The 6671-nt window shown below is 42.3% G+C and overlaps 1 pseudogene; it reads left to right on the forward strand.

The window, feature by feature from the left end:
- Positions 1 to 324: 324 nt before the first annotated feature.
- On the forward strand, positions 325 to 1908 carry LOC136150150 (PIN2/TERF1-interacting telomerase inhibitor 1 pseudogene; annotated as a pseudogene).
- Positions 1909 to 6671: the final 4763 nt, after the last annotated feature.

The raw sequence follows: 6671 nt of genomic DNA on the forward strand, positions 1-6671 counted from the left end.
CGTAAGTACCACAGCATCTCTCCCCTATTCTTTGCTGTAGACCACTGATAATACTTACAGTCTATGTAAAGTGTTACTAGCCCCCTTTTCCAATTATAAATATTTCTCTAATAGAAACTTAAGAAAAACATTGACCTCATACAGTTTAATCAACTTGAATAAGAAAAATACATGCAATCAGAGCGCGCCCCCCCCCCCCCCCCCCCCCGCCGCTGCCATTTCCCCGGCGTGCGAGTCGGGTAGTTTCAGCTTCTCCTCGTGTTGGCCCTGGGGTAATTGCGGTCGTTCAGGTCCCGAGATCCGCAGCGTCACAGGCTCAGCGACATGTCGATGCTGGCTGAGCGTGAGTGTTGGGCGCGGAGGCTCGACCGGGCCCGAGGGTGAAGGTTCTGGGTGACACGGTGGCCACAGACGGTGCGGGTCCCCGGCGCGCAGTGGGCCGGAGGTTGCCGGGCGGGTGTCCTGGAAGCCCATCTCGGCTCTCCCTGGCTGCCGCGGAGATTTCCCGGCTCAGCCTTCCTCGAAAGTTAGCTGCAGGCCTGCTGATGAGACCGAGTGTCCACTTGGGACGCTTGTCCTCGCTCGCAAACCTGGACACGTGGGCGGTGGGTTCCAGTGGGGGGTCAGGACTCTGGTTTTGGGAATCTGACCTCTTACTTCCCCAGGCCTCAGCGTCCTTTGGCTAAAAAGAAGTTGTTGGGCCAGCAGTGAAAGCCCGTCCTTGAAGATGTATTGACTCAAGAAAAAGAAAAGCCTAGAGCTTAGAAGCAGTAAACACTGGAAGTCGGCGGAAGCAGAAGTGGGCTGTGGACCCAAGAAACACTGCGTGGAGTAACGATGACTCCAAATTTGGCCAGAGGATGCTGGAGAAGATGGGGTGGTCTAAAGGGTTTAGGGGCTCAGGAGCAAGGAGCCACTGATCATATTAAAGTTCAAGTCAAAAATAACCACCTGGGACTAGGAGCTACTATCAATAACGAAGACAACTGGATTGCTCATCAAGATGATTTTAACCAGCTTCTGGCCCAGCTGAACACTTGCCATGGGCAGGAAACAACAGACTCCCCAGACAACAAGGAAAAGAAGTCTTTCAGTCTTGAGGAGAAGTCCAAAGTCTCCAAAAACCGTGTTCACTATATGAAATTCACAAAAGGGAAGGATCTCTCATCTCGGAGCCAAACAGATCTTGACTGCATTTTTGGAAAAAGACAGAAGAAGACCCCTGAGGACCACCCCATCCCGTCTGCCACGGAGGAGACGGACACCTCCCGCACGACCACCAGCGCCTTCACCATCCACGAGTACTTTGCCAGGCGCATGGCGGAGTGGAAGAGCAAGGCGCAAGGCATGGCTGCAGTGCCCGAGGCTTTAGAAACCCCAGTGGGAAAGGAAAGGGAGGAAGAAAAGAAAGAAAGAGGCAAAAGATAAAAATGCGGACAACGACATCCAACCTAAGGCCAAGAAGAAGAGAAACCAAGTGGAATGTGAGCTGGGAGACCCTCGCTGGGACGAGAATCCTGGGGCTTCAGCTGGGGCTGGAGAGGGTCGCGTGGGGCCACTCGACGAGCAGGACTCCCCGCCAAAGCCCAAGAAAAGGAGAGAAAAGGAAAAGGGACCAGAGCAAGTTGAGGCAGCAGTGGGTAGTACGCTAGATGAAACACCAGTGAAAAGGAAGAAAAAGAAGAAAGGTTCCAAGTAAGTTCTCTGGGGCAGCACCTCCCAGCTCCTCTCTGTCGGGGCGCTGCCGGGACAGACTCCTGGCCGGGCGTTAGCCGGATTCACCCGGGGGGCCGCGCCACCTCCAACATGCCTTGCCCCTGCCGCGTCTCGCCCGCATCACGTTTTCCCAAATCCTGTTCCCAGAACGTTTCAATGTTCCAAGGCATGGTTGTCACAGACAAATAAATTTCTCACTGGTCTCTGAAAAAAAAAAAAAGAAAAAAGAAAAATATATGCAACAAATAAACCTAAAGGAAAACATTCAAATTAGGAAATTCATTCTAGAAAGTTGAATTAAAAGAGTAAATACATTGTGGAATATAAAATGATACAAATTAACTTATTTACAAAACAGAAATAGACTCACAGACATAAACATTTATGGTTACCAAAGTGGAAAGGGGGTAGGGGAGGGATCAATAAGGAGTTTGGGATGAGCAGATGCAAACTAGTATATACAGAATGGATAAACAACAAGGTCCTGTGTATATATAGACACAAACTCCCATTAGTTTGAAGAAAGATTGCCTTTACCTGAACTCAGTTCATTTATTGAAAATCATTCTCTCCCTGACCTTGTCTTAGCTCTTAGATAAAGATGGTCCCTGATTGCTCACAAAACATAGGTACATTCCAATATCAATTTTGAGTTGTAAGACTCTCACATAATACTGCATCAAAATTTGTTATAAAGAGCTAAAATATCACAAAGAACTCGAATTTTACTGCTTCGTATCGGTTTTATTCATCTTTTCTTTCTCCACATAAGTTGCTGAGCAACACAATTTGGAGAAGTTCTATTGATAATAAACCTTTGGTAGCTTATGAATTGTGAATATTATGAATGTAATATCTAAATGAAAATTATTTAATATTTAGCTAAATTGAGAATGATAGCTATCCTTTTGTTGTTGTAATAAGCATTCTTTTATAAGTAACAAAATATGACTGTATGTTTATATTCTTGTAAGCAGCTTCATTTAAGAATTAATCAGAAACAAATTACATTTGAAAAGTCTGTCTTATAAAAAGACATGTCATTTTCCTTACATATTCTATTTTACTTACACAAAATGTTTTTTTTTTCACCCTATTGAACAGAAAATAAATGTACCAAGTTTCTGTTCTCTGCTGTTCTCTTTCTAGAATTCAAATTTCTAGATTCTACTTGAATAGCAATGAATTACAAGATACATAGATGATAAATCCTGTAAGAATTTATTCAGTGAACATTTCTTACTATATCAATAGAGTAAAATTTTTGATAGACCATCTTTACTTAACAGTCTTTATTGGTTCACTTCAAATCTGAAAATCAGGTTTTGTTAAGCTACTCTCCCATTTCTCTCTGGTGATTCTAACCTATTCTTGACAAGTACTACTCTAGAGCTCTCACCCTATTTTTGGTCTTTTATGCCTTATTAAATCCAAGCCACAAGTGCAGTCAAAGAAAAGGGAATATTCTTTTAATCATCTCAATCCTAAAGGGAATCAACCCTAAATGTTCATTTGAAGGGCTGACACTGAAGCTGAAGCTCCAATACTTTGGCCACCTGATGCGAAGAGCCAGCTCATTGAAAAGACCCTGATGCTGGGAAAGATTGAAGGCAAAAGGAGAAGGGGACAACAGAGGATGAGATGGTTGGATGCTTAGCATCACCAACTCAATGGACATGAATTTGAGCAAACTCCAGGAAATAGCAGAGGATAGAAGAACCTGGCGTGCTGCTATCCATACGGTCTCAAGGAGTTGGGCACGAGTGAACAACAACAAGCTACTCTCTCCTGATGTTACATATATAAACCATATTTTAGCAGAGCTTTTTCTCTACCATCTCATGAGTCTGTGTGTTAGAATTCAGGAATCTATTTTTAGACAGTTTGGTATAGTTCATTGGTTTTCAGGAAGCAAAATTAAAGAATTTCTTGTTTCCTTCCCTCTCAGACATACTGGACCAAGGAGACATGATCTTAAAAGCTCAGGCATGTATGATGACACAGAGATGGGTAGCATCTGGTGATGGACAGGATGCTCCAGGGACCTCGGGGGGACCCACATCATTGCTTCATCAGCTCCAAATGATGCCACTTAGAGTAAAAAAGAATGTAAAAGGCATTTGTATTCAAAATGAGAATTTCAAAACTTGTGTTGGCCAAATGAAATATATGCTTCCAGCTCCTGGTTTGGAGGGTCCATAGCAGCATAAGAGGCAAGAAGGGGTCATGGGTAAAATCCTGCAAGCTTTAATGAAGACACTCTATGCCTGATTCTTGGTGACCACGCTTCTTCCAAGATGAGGTTGTGCTCTGTGCTGCTTCTTTTGCACCTCTCCATGGGCAGCCTGAATCTCTCTTCAATGGCCCTCCAAGTCTTCCTAAAATAGACTACCGCTGCCAATTAATTTTCTCTGTATTCTCCTAATACCACATCATGAATAGACTGCACTCTGGAAAGTAGCTTTTTGTGTGTTTTCTTTTAAACCCCAGTGTCTGGTTCATCCCAACCCTTTTCTCCCCATGTGTTCCCTGACGTTCAGACCCCTCGTTCTAATTAGCAGTGACAGATGACTCACCCATCTTGCTGGCTCCCCAGAGGAAGAAACGCTTGCTTCTTTTATTGATCTCAAGCCCTTCAAGAGTCACCACATGCTCCTGGAAGCTTCCGTTAGAGAGAGGAAAGTTCAATCTGAAAACCCCAGTGCAGACAGAAGCTCGACTTGGGCAGTGGTCCAGCCTCCCTCACATCTGACAGCAGGGACAGATGGGCCTCCCACTGCCCCATGATGGTGGGTTTTCAAGAACCCTGGCCATCAGGAAGAGTGAAATGTCACAGATTTAACAAGGGCAGGGACTGGCTGTCCAAAGCTGGAGGGTCATCAGCTCAGCAAGGGATCAAGCAACCTGAACTGAAGGAGGCCAATCGGGGTCAGAAGTGACCATGTGCAACGTGGAAGTCAGTAATGAGGGTTAAGGTGAGGCATCTAAAGACCAAAGAAGGAGAGTTCTGGATGGTAGAATGTTTGAGAGAGTCTGAGGCCTCTTGGTCAATCTCTCTAAAATTATTAACCAGATAGAAGCCTCCAAGCTTTAAAGGGCCCCTGGTCAGTTAATGGGATAAAGAATCATCTATGCATCATATAAGCAAACTAAGTCAGAAAGAGAACAAATACCTCATGATATCACTAACATGTGGAATCTAAAATACAACACAAATCAACACATCTATGAAACAGAAACAGACTTCCAGACATAGAGAACAAACCTGTGGCTGCCAAGTGGGGGAAGGTTGGGGAGGGATGGATTGGGAGTCTGGGATAAGCAGATGCCATCTAGTATATATTGGATGGATAAACAAAGTCCTACTGTTACAGCACAAGGAACTATGTCCAACATCCTGTGATAAACCAGAATGGAAAAGAATATGAGAAAGAATGTATGTGTATGTATACCAATCACTTTGCCGTACAGCAGAAGTTAACACAATGTTGTAAATCAACTATATTTCAATAAAATTGAAAAAACCCACAAAAAGTCATCTATACAGTTCAGAAGCTTTCCAGATCTGTACCTGAAGGCAGGAGTTCTTTTCCTGGCATCAACAAAAGATAGATTGATGTTACAGAGACTCTTGATGACATCAAGATCCTGGCATTCAGTAAAATTGAGGCTCTGTGGTTGAAACCCTATCCAGAACATGAAGATAATTTTCAGTGATCCGTAACATCATACAGTATCCTACCAGGTACTTTTTGGAGTTGCTTAGTAGCCACATTTCATCAAAAATTGCTTAATTAGCAGATGGCATTGAAAAATGAATATGTTCTGCCAATGATGTACTTTTTCTATTTGGAAGGTTTGTAATGTTTCTTTATTTCATTTATGAAAACCATTAAAACTAAGTGCTGGGGGAAAAAAAAAAACTAAAGTTAGAACCAGACCTGAAAAAAAATCTCTGTGTAACTAGAGTATTAAACCAAGATTTGCTCACATATTGAGGCCCATCAAATCTCATTTTAAATGAGAACTTTATTCAATAAGTAAAATAAATATTTTGAAATATTACTTCTTCATCCTTATATCTGTCTTTCTTGTTATATTCACATGTTTTATTATGTAGAATAGGTAGGCAAAATAATACATGTATGTTACTTATTAATAAATACATATACAACTAGTGGCTCTCTAACCTCAAAATAGTTTTACTGGTGAAGATTGCTTGATCTAAAAAATGTAGTGACCACCATTCTAAACCAGGGTTTCTGAGATGTGGCTACACATGAGACTCATAAAGAGGGCACGTTAAGCCAGATTTCTTGCCTTCTCTGATCAGATGCTCTGAGAAGAGGGGCCTGGAAATACAATTTTTAAACAAACTGCCAAAATGATGCTTTTGGCAGTGGTCTAAGGAGAAGCATTACAATACACGATTAAGAATCAATAATTTTAAGCATAATAATAATTAATTGTTTCTTAACTCATACTTCAAGAAACTAACTGACCTAGTTAGCAGCCAAAACTTTGGGCAGGAATGATGATCCTATATCACAAGAAGCAAGTTGCCAGTTTATAAAGAAATTATTAAAGTGCAAGTGTCACTTCCTTATCAGGAACCATCTACCAGAGTAAGAGTTTTCAACCTGAAATTCATTAGTTCCAAGAATGCACCTCAGGATTCTGTGAACTCCCTGAACTCTACACAAAATTATCTGTGTAGAGATGTATGTGCATTTTCCTTGGGAACGGATTTATAGCTTCCATCAGATTCAAGAGGGCTCTGTGACCCCAACTTAAGCTTCCAAATTACTGTTATGTTCTCTGGATGTTGATCAGCTAAAAACTAACATGTTGAAGATAGAAATCCATCATCCTCGTTTTCCAAACCATCTCACCTCTTGACTTTCTTAGAAGCAAAGCACCTTAGCATTGGGAGTAACACGCTAGGCAAGTGTCAC

The sequence above is a fragment of the Muntiacus reevesi genome, chromosome 18, assembly GCF_963930625.1.
Source record: "Muntiacus reevesi chromosome 18, mMunRee1.1, whole genome shotgun sequence".
Classification (NCBI taxonomy): domain Eukaryota; kingdom Metazoa; phylum Chordata; class Mammalia; order Artiodactyla; family Cervidae; genus Muntiacus; species Muntiacus reevesi.